The sequence below is a fragment of the Heterodontus francisci genome, unplaced genomic scaffold (genome assembly GCF_036365525.1).
Source record: "Heterodontus francisci isolate sHetFra1 unplaced genomic scaffold, sHetFra1.hap1 HAP1_SCAFFOLD_250, whole genome shotgun sequence".
Taxonomy (NCBI): domain Eukaryota; kingdom Metazoa; phylum Chordata; class Chondrichthyes; order Heterodontiformes; family Heterodontidae; genus Heterodontus; species Heterodontus francisci.
The window spans coordinates 1,556,325-1,565,872 of record NW_027142149.1 but is presented as its reverse complement, the minus strand read 5'-3'; positions in this window follow the sequence as shown (position 1 = coordinate 1,565,872).

The window sequence follows — 9,548 nt, the reverse complement described above, 5'->3', positions numbered from 1 at the left end:
GAGAGTGTCAGAGAGTGTCAGAGAGTGTCAGAGAGTGTCAGAGAGTGATAGTGAGTGTCTGAGAGTGTTAGAGAGTGAGAGAGAGAGTGATAGAGAGTTTCAGAGAGTGTCAGAGAGTGATAGAGAGAGTCAGAGAGTGTCAGAGAGTCATAGTGAGTGTCTTTGAGTGTCAGAGAGTGATAGAGAGTGATAGAGAGTGCCAGAGAGTGATAGAGAGTGATAGAGAGTGTCAAAGAGTGTCTGAGAGTGTCAGAGAGTGATAGAGAGTGTCAGAGAGTGTCAGAGAGTGTCAGAGAGTGTCAGAGAGTGATAGTGAGTGTCTGAGAGTGTCTGAGAATGTCTGAGAATGTCTGAGAGTGTCAGAGAGTGTCAGAGAGTGTCAGAGAGTGTCAGAGAGTGATAGTGAGTGTCTGAGAGTGTCAGAGAGTGTCAGAGAGTGATAGAGAGTGTCAGAGAGTGTCAGAGAGTGATAGAGAGTGATAGAGAGTGTCAGAGAGTGATAGAGAGTGATAGAGAGTGTCAGAGAGTGTCTGAGAGTGTCAGAGAGTGATAGAGAGTGTCAGAGAGTGTCAGAGAGTGTCAGAGAGTGTCAGAGAGTGATAGTGAGTGTCTGAGAGTGTCTGAGAATGTCTGAGAGTGTCAGAGAGTGATAGAGAGTGTCAGAGAGTGTCAGAGAGTGATAGTGAGTGTCTGAGAGTGTCTGAGAATGTCTGAGAGTGTCAGAGAGTGATAGAGAGTGATAGAGAGTGTCAGAGAGTGTCTGAGAGTGTCAGAGAGTGATAGAGAGTGTCAGAGAGTGTCAGAGAGTGTCAGAGAGTGTCAGAGTGTGTAAGAGTGTGATAGTGAGTGTCTGAGAGTGTCAGAGATTGTGAGAGAGTGTCAGAGAGTGATAGAGAGTGTCAGAGAGTGTCAGAGAGTGTCAGAGAGTGATAGAGAGTGATAGGCAGTGTCAGAGAGTGTCAGAGAGTGTCAGAGAGTGTCAGAGAGTGATAGAGAGTGATAGAGAGTGTCAGAGAGTGTCTGAGAGTGTCAGAGAGGGATAGAGAGTGATAGAGAGTGTCAGAGAGTGATAGAGAGTGATAGAGAGTGTCAGAGAGTGTCTGAGAGTGTCAGAGAGTGATAGAGAGTGTCAGAGAGTGTCAGAGAGTGTCAGAGAGTGATAGTGAGTGTCTGAGAGTGTCTGAGAATGTCTGAGATTGTCAGAGAGTGTCAGAGAGTGATAGTGAGTGTCTGAGAGTGTCAGAGAGTGATAGAGAGTGTCAGAGAGTGATAGAGAGTGATAGAGATTGTCAGAGAGTGTCTGAGAGTGTCAGAGAGTGATAGAGAGTGTCAGAGAGTGTCAGAGAGTGTCAGAGAGTGTCAGAGTGTGTAAGAGAGTGATAGTGAGTGTCTGAGAGTGTCAGAGATTGTGAGAGAGTGTCAGAGAGTGATAGAGAGTGTCAGAGAGTGTCAGAGAGTGTCAGAGAGTGATGGAGAGAGATAGGGAGTGTCAGAGAGTGTCAGAGAGTGTCAGAGAGTGTCAGAGAGTGATAGAGAGTGATAGGGAGTGTCAGAGAGTGTCAGAGAGTGTCAGAGAGTGTCAGAGAGTGATAGTGAGTGTCTGAGAGTGTCAGAGAGTGTCAGAGAGTGATAGAGAGTGTCAGAGAGTGTCAGAGAGTGTCAGAGAGTGATAGTGAGTGTCTGAGAGTGTCTGAGAATGTCTGAGAGTGTCAGAGAGTGATAGAGAGTGATAGAGAGTGTCAGAGAGTGTCTGAGAGTGTCAGAGAGTGATAGAGAGTGTCAGAGAGTGTCAGAGAGTGTCAGAGTGTGTAAGAGAGTGATAGTGAGTGTCTGAGATTGTCAGAGATTGTGAGAGAGTGTCAGAGAGTGATAGAGAGTGTCAGAGAGTGTCAGAGAGTGTCAGAGAGTGATAGAGAGTGATAGGGAGTGTCAGAGAGTGTCAGAGAGTGTCAGAGAGTGATAGAGAGTGTCAGAGAGTGTCAGATAGTGTCAGAGAGTGATAGTGAGTGTCTGAGAGTGTCAGAGAGTGATAGTGAGTGTCTGAGAGTGTCTGAGAGTGTCAGAGAGTGTCAGAGAGTGTCAGAGAGTGATAGAGAGTGTCAGAGAGTGTCAGAGAGTGATAGAGAGTGTCAGAGAGTGTCAGAGAGTGTCAGAGAGTGTCAGAGAGTCATAGTGAGTGTCAGAGAGTGTCAGAGAGTGATAGAGAGTGATAGGGAGTGTCAGAGAGTGTCAGAGAGTGTCAGAGAGTGTCAGAGAGTGATAGAGAGTGTCAGAGAGTGTCAGAGAGTGTCAGAGAGTGATAGTGAGTGTCTGAGAGTGTCAGAGAGTGATAGTGAGTGTCTGAGAGTGTCTGAGAGTGTCAGAGAGTGTCAGAGAGTGATAGAGAGTGTCAGAGAGTGTCAGAGAGTGTCAGAGAGTGTCAGAGAGTCATAGTGAGTGTCAGAGAGTGTCAGAGAGTGATAGAGAGTGATAGGGAGTGTCAGAGAGTGTCAGAGAGTGTCAGAGAGTGTCAGAGAGTGATAGAGAGTGTCAGAGAGTGTCAGAGAGTGTCAGAGAGTGATAGAGAGTGTCAGAGAGTGATAGAGAGTGTCAGAGAGTGATAGTGAGTGTCAGAGAGTGTCAGAGAGTGTCAGAGAGTGATAGAGAGTGTCAGAGAGAGTCAGAGAGTGATAGAGAGTGTCAGAGAGTGTCAGAGAGTGTCAGAGAGTGATAGTGAGTGTCTGAGAGTGTCTGAGAGTGTCAGAGAGTGTCAGAGAGTGATAGAGAGTGATAGAGAGTGTCAGAGAGTGTCAGAGAGTGTCAGAGAGTGATAGAGAGTGATAGGGAGTGATAGTGAGTGTCTGTGAGTGTCAGAGAGTGATAGTGAGTGTCTGAGAGTGTCTGAGAGTGTCAGAGAGTGTCAGAGAGTGATAGAGAGTGTCAGAGAGTGTCAGAGAGTGATAGTGAGTGTCTGAGAGTGTCAGAGAGTGATAGTGAGTGTCTGAGAGTGTCAGTGAGTGATAGAGAGTGATAGAGAGTGTCAGAGAGTGTCTGAGAGTGTCAGAGAGTGATAGAGAGTGTCAGAGAGTGTCAGAGAGTGTCAGAGAGTGATAGAGAGTGATAGGGAGTGATAGTGAGTGTCAGAGAGTGTCAGAGAGTGATAGTGAGTGTCTGAGAGTGTCAGAGAGTGTCAGAGAGTGTCAGAGAGTGATAGAGAGTGTCAGAGTGTGTCAGAGAGTGTCAGAGAGTGATAGAGAGTGTCAGAGAGTGTCAGAGAGTGTCAGAGAGTGTCTGAGAGTGTCAGAGAGTGATAGAGAGTGTCAGAGAGTGTCAGAGAGTGTCAGAGAGTGATAGTGAGTGTCTGAGAGTGTCTGAGAATGTCTGAGAGTGTCAGAGAGTGTCAGAGAGTGATAGTGAGTGTCTGAGAGTGTCAGAGAGTGATAGAGAGTGTCAGAGAGTGATAGAGAGTGATAGAGATTGTCAGAGAGTGTCTGAGAGTGTCAGAGAGTGATAGAGAGTGTCAGAGAGTGTCAGAGAGTGTCAGAGAGTGTCAGAGTGTGTAAGAGAGTGATAGTGAGTGTCTGAGAGTGTCAGAGATTGTGAGAGAGTGTCAGAGAGTGATAGAGAGTGTCAGAGAGTGTCAGAGAGTGTCAGAGAGTGATAGAGAGTGATAGGGAGTGTCAGAGAGTGTCAGAGAGTGTCAGAGAGTGATAGAGAGTGTCAGAGAGTGACAGATAGTGTCAGAGAGTGATAGTGAGTGTCTGAGAGTGTCAGAGAGTGATAGTGAGTGTCTGAGAGTGTCTGAGAGTGTCAGAGAGTGTCAGAGAGTGTCAGAGAGTGATAGAGAGTGTCAGAGAGTGTCAGAGAGTGATAGAGAGTGTCAGAGAGTGTCAGAGAGTGTCAGAGAGTGTCAGAGAGTCATAGTGAGTGTCAGAGAGTGTCAGAGAGTGATAGAGAGTGATAGGGAGTGTCAGAGAGTGTCAGAGAGTGTCAGAGAGTGTCAGAGAGTGATAGAGAGTGTCAGAGAGTGTCAGAGAGTGTCAGAGAGTGATAGTGAGTGTCTGAGAGTGTCAGAGAGTGATAGTGAGTGTCTGAGAGTGTCTGAGAGTGTCAGAGAGTGTCAGAGAGTGATAGAGAGTGTCAGAGAGTGTCAGAGAGTGTCAGAGAGTGTCAGAGAGTCATAGTGAGTGTCAGAGAGTGTCAGAGAGTGATAGAGAGTGATAGGGAGTGTCAGAGAGTGTCAGAGAGTGTCAGAGAGTGTCAGAGAGTGATAGAGAGTGTCAGAGAGTGTCAGAGAGTGTCAGAGAGTGATAGAGAGTGTCAGAGAGTGATAGAGAGTGTCAGAGAGTGATAGTGAGTGTCAGAGAGTGTCAGAGAGTGTCAGAGAGTGATAGAGAGTGTCAGAGAGAGTCAGAGAGTGATAGAGAGTGTCAGAGAGTGTCAGAGAGTGTCAGAGAGTGATAGTGAGTGTCTGAGAGTGTCTGAGAGTGTCAGAGAGTGTCAGAGAGTGATAGAGAGTGATAGAGAGTGTCAGAGAGTGTCAGAGAGTGTCAGAGAGTGATAGAGAGTGATAGGGAGTGATAGTGAGTGTCTGTGAGTGTCAGAGAGTGATAGTGAGTGTCTGAGAGTGTCTGAGAGTGTCAGAGAGTGTCAGAGAGTGATAGAGAGTGTCAGAGAGTGTCAGAGAGTGATAGTGAGTGTCTGAGAGTGTCAGAGAGTGATAGTGAGTGTCTGAGAGTGTCAGTGAGTGATAGAGAGTGATAGAGAGTGTCAGAGAGTGTCTGAGAGTGTCAGAGAGTGATAGAGAGTGTCAGAGAGTGTCAGAGAGTGTCAGAGAGTGATAGAGAGTGATAGGGAGTGATAGTGAGTGTCAGAGAGTGTCAGAGAGTGATAGTGAGTGTCTGAGAGTGTCAGAGAGTGTCAGAGAGTGTCAGAGAGTGATAGAGAGTGTCAGAGTGTGTCAGAGAGTGTCAGAGAGTGATAGAGAGTGTCAGAGAGTGTCAGAGAGTGTCAGAGAGTGTCAGAGAGTCATAGTGAGTGTCTGAGAGTGTCAGAGAGTGATAGAGAGTGATAGAGAGTGATAGAGAGTGTCAGAGAGTGATAGAGAGTGATAGAGAGTGTCAAAGAGTGTCTGAGAGTGTCAGAGAGTGATAGAGAGTGTCAGAGAGTGTCAGAGAGTGTCAGAGAGTGTCAGAGAGTGATAGTGAGTGTCTGAGAGTGTCAGAGAGTGATAGAGAGTGTCAGAGAGTGTCAGAGAGTGTCAGAGAGTGATAGAGAGTGATAGAGAGTGTCAGAGAGTGATAGAGAGTGATAGAGAGTGTCAGAGAGTGTCAGAGAGTGTCAGAGAGTGATAGAGAGTGTCAGAGAGTGTCAGAGAGTGTCAGAGAGTGTCAGAGAGTGATAGTGAGTGTCTGAGAGTGTCTGAGAATGTCTGAGAGTGTCAGAGAGTGTCAGAGAGTGTCAGAGAGTGTCAGAGAGTGTCAGAGAGTGATAGTGAGTGTCTGAGAGTGTCTGAGAATGTCTGAGAGTGTCAGAGAGTGATAGAGAGTGATAGAGAGTGTCAGAGAGTGTCTGAGAGTGTCAGAGAGTGATAGAGAGTGTCAGAGAGTGTCAGAGAATGTCAGAGTGTGTAAGAGAGTGATAGTGAGTGTCTGAGAGTGTCAGAGATTGTGAGAGAGTGTCAGAGAGTGATAGAGAGTGTCAGAGAGTGTCAGAGAGTGTCAGAGAGTGATAGAGAGTGATAGGGAGTGTCAGAGAGTGTCAGAGAGTGTCAGAGAGTGTCAGAGAGTGATAGAGAGTGTCAGAGAGTGTCTGAGAGTGTCAGAGAGTGATAGAGAGTGATAGAGAGTGTCAGAGAGTGATAGAGAGTGATAGAGAGTGTCAGAGAGTGTCTGAGAGTGTCAGAGAGTGATAGAGAGTGTCAGAGAGTGATAGAGAGTGTCAGAGAGTGTCAGAGAGTGTCAGAGAGTGTCAGAGAGTGATAGTGAGTGTCTGAGAGTGTCTGAGAATGTCTGAGAGTGTCGGAGAGTGATAGAGAGTGTCAGAGAGTGTCAGAGAGTGTCAGAGAGTGATAGTGAGTCTCTGAGAGTGTCTGAGAATGTCTGAGAGTGTCAGAGAGTGATAGAGAGTGATAGAGAGTGTCAGAGAGTGTCTGAGAGTGTCAGTGAGTGATAGAGAGTGTCAGAGAGTGTCAGAGAGTGTCAGAGTGTGTAAGAGAGTGATAGTGAGTGTCTGAGAGTGTCAGAGATTGTGAGAGAGTGTCAGAGAGTGATAGAGAGTGTCAGAGAGTGTCAGAGAGTGTCAGAGAGTGATAGAGAGTGATAGGGAGTGTCAGAGAGTGTCAGAGAGTGTCAGAGAGTGATAGAGAGTGTCAGAGAGTGTCTGAGAGTGTCAGAGAGTGATAGAGAGTGATAGAGAGTGTCAGAGAGTGATAGAGAGTGATAGAGAGTGTCTGAGAGTGTCAGAGAGTGATAGAGAGTGTCAGAGAGTGTCAGAGAGTGTCAGAGAGTGATAGTGAGTGTCTGAGAGTGTCTGAGAATGTCTGAGAGTGTCAGAGAGTGATAGAGAGTGTCAGAGAGTGTCAGAGAGTGTCAGAGAGTGATAGTGAGTGTCTGAGAGTGTCTGAGAATGTCTGAGAGTGTCAGAGAGTGATAGAGAGTGATAGAGAGTGTCAGAGAGTGTCTGAGAGTGTCAGAGAGTGATAGAGAGTGTCAGAGAGTGTCAGAGAGTGTCAGAGTGTGTAAGAGAGTGATAGTGAGTGTCTGAGAGTGTCAGAGATTGTGAGAGAGTGTCAGAGAGTGATAGAGAGTGTCAGAGAGTGTCAGAGAGTGTCAGAGAGTGATAGAGAGTGATAGAGAGTGTCAGAGAGTGTCAGAGAGTGTCAGAGAGTGTCAGAGAGTGATAGAGAGTGTCAGAGAGTGTCAGAGAGTGTCAGAGAGTGATAGTGAGTGATAGAGAGTGTCAGAGAGTGATAGTGAGTGTCTGAGAGTGTCTGAGAGTGTCAGAGAGTGATAGAGAGTGTCAGAGAGTGTCAGAGAGTGTCAGAGTGTGTAAGAGAGTGATAGTGAGTGTCTGAGAGTGTCAGAGATTGTGAGAGAGTGTCAGAGAGTGTCAGAGAGTGTCAGAGAGTGTCAGAGAGTGATAGAGAGTGATAGGGAGTGTCAGAGAGTGTCAGAGAGTGTCAGAGAGTGTCAGAGAGTGATAGAGAGTGTCAGAGAGTGTCAGAGAGTGTCAGAGAGTGTCAGAGAGTGTCAGAGAGTGATAGTGAGTGTCTGAGAGTGTCTGAGAGTGTCAGAGAGTGTCAGAGAGTGATAGAGAGTGATAGAGAGTGTCAGAGAGTGTCAGAGAGTGTCAGAGAGTGATAGAGAGTGATAGGGAGTGATAGTGAGTGTCTGAGAGTGTCAGAGAGTGATAGTGAGTGTCTGAGAGTGTCTGAGAGTGTCAGAGAGTGTCAGAGAGTGATAGAGAGTGTCAGAGAGTGTCAGAGAGTGATAGTGAGTGTCTGAGAGTGTCAGAGAGTGATAGTGAGTGTCTGAGAGTGTCAGAGAGTGATAGAGAGTGATAGAGAGTGTCAGAGAGTGTCTGAGAGTGTCAGAGAGTGATAGAGAGTGTCAGAGAGTGTCAGAGAGTGTCAGAGAGTGATAGAGAGTGATAGGGAGTGATAGTGAGTGTCAGAGAGTGTCAGAGAGTGATAGTGAGTGTCTGAGAGTGTCTGAGAGTGTCAGAGAGTGTCAGAGAGTGTCAGAGAGTGATAGAGAGTGTCAGAGAGTGATAGAGAGTGATAGAGAGTGTCAGAGAGTGTCAGAGAGTGTCAGAGAGTGATAGAGAGTGATAGGGAGTGATAGTGAGTGTCTGAGAGTGTCAGAGAGTGATAGTGAGTGTCTGAGAGTGTCTGAGAGTGTCAGAGAGTGTCAGAGAGTGATAGAGAGTGTCAGAGAGTGTCAGAGAGTGATAGTGAGTGTCTGAGAGTGTCAGAGAGTGATAGTGAGTGTCTGAGAGTGTCAGAGAGTGATAGAGAGTGATAGAGAGTGTCAGAGAGTGTCTGAGAGTGTCAGAGAGTGATAGAGAGTGTCAGAGAGTGTCAGAGAGTGTCAGAGAGTGATAGAGAGTGATAGGGAGTGATAGTGAGTGTCAGAGAGTGTCAGAGAGTGATAGTGAGTGTCTGAGAGTGTCTGAGAGTGTCAGAGAGTGTCAGAGAGTGATAGAGAGTGTCAGAGAGTGTCAGAGAGTGATAGTGAGTGTCTGAGAGTGTCAGAGAGTGATAGTGAGTGTCTGAGAGTGTCAGAGAGTGATAGAGAGTGATAGAGAGTGTCAGAGAGTGTCTGAGAGTGTCAGAGAGTGATAGAGAGTGTCAGAGAGTGTCAGAGAGTGATAGAGAGTGTCAGAGAGTGTCAGAGAGTGTCAGAGAGTGTCAGAGAGTGATAGTGAGTGTCTGAGAGTGTCTGAGAATGTCTGAGAGAGTCAGAGAGTGATAGAGAGTGATAGAGAGTGTCAGAGAGTGTCAGAGAGTGTCAGAGAGTGATAGAGAGTGATAGGCAGTGTCAGAGAGTGTCAGAGAGTGTCAGAGAGTGTCAGAGAGTGATAGAGAGTGATAGAGAGTGTCAGAGAGTGTCTGAGAGTGTCAGAGAGGGATAGAGAGTGATAGAGAGTGTCAGAGAGTGATAGAGAGTGATAGAGAGTGTCAGAGAGTGTCTGAGAGTGTCAGAGAGTGATAGAGAGTGTCAGAGAGTGTCAGAGAGTGTCAGAGAGTGATAGTGAGTGTCTGAGAGTGTCTGAGAATGTCTGAGAGTGTCAGAGAGTGTCAGAGAGTGTCAGAGAGTGATAGTGAGTGTCTGAGAGTGTCAGAGAGTGATAGAGAGTGTCAGAGAGTGATAGAGAGTGATAGAGATTGTCAGAGAGTGTCTGAGAGTGTCAGAGAGTGATAGAGAGTGTCAGAGAGTGTCAGAGAGTGTCAGAGAGTGTCAGAGTGTGTAAGAGAGTGATAGTGAGTGTCTGAGAGTGTCAGAGATTGTGAGAGAGTGTCAGAGAGTGATAGAGAGTGTCAGAGAGTGTCAGAGAGTGTCAGAGAGTGATAGAGAGAGATAGGGAGTGTCAGAGAGTGTCAGAGAGTGTCAGAGAGTGTCAGAGAGTGATAGAGAGTGATAGGGAGTGTCAGAGAGTGTCAGAGAGTGTCAGAGAGTGTCAGAGAGTGATAGTGAGTGTCTGAGAGTGTCAGAGAGTGTCAGAGAGTGATAGAGAGTGTCAGAGAGTGTCAGAGAGTGTCAGAGAGTGATAGTGAGTGTCTGAGAGTGTCTGAGAATGTCTGAGAGTGTCAGAGAGTGATAGAGAGTGATAGAGAGTGTCAGAGAGTGTCTGAGAGTGTCAGAGAGTGATAGAGAGTGTCAGAGAGTGTCAGAGAGTGTCAGAGTGTGTAAGAGAGTGATAGTGAGTGTCTGAGATTGTCAGAGATTGTGAGAGAGTGTCAGAGAGTGATAGAGAGTGTCAGAGAGTGTCAGAGAGTGTCAGAGAGTGATAGAGAGTGATAGGGAGTGTCAGAGAGTGTCAGAGAGTGTCAGAGAGTGATAGAGAGT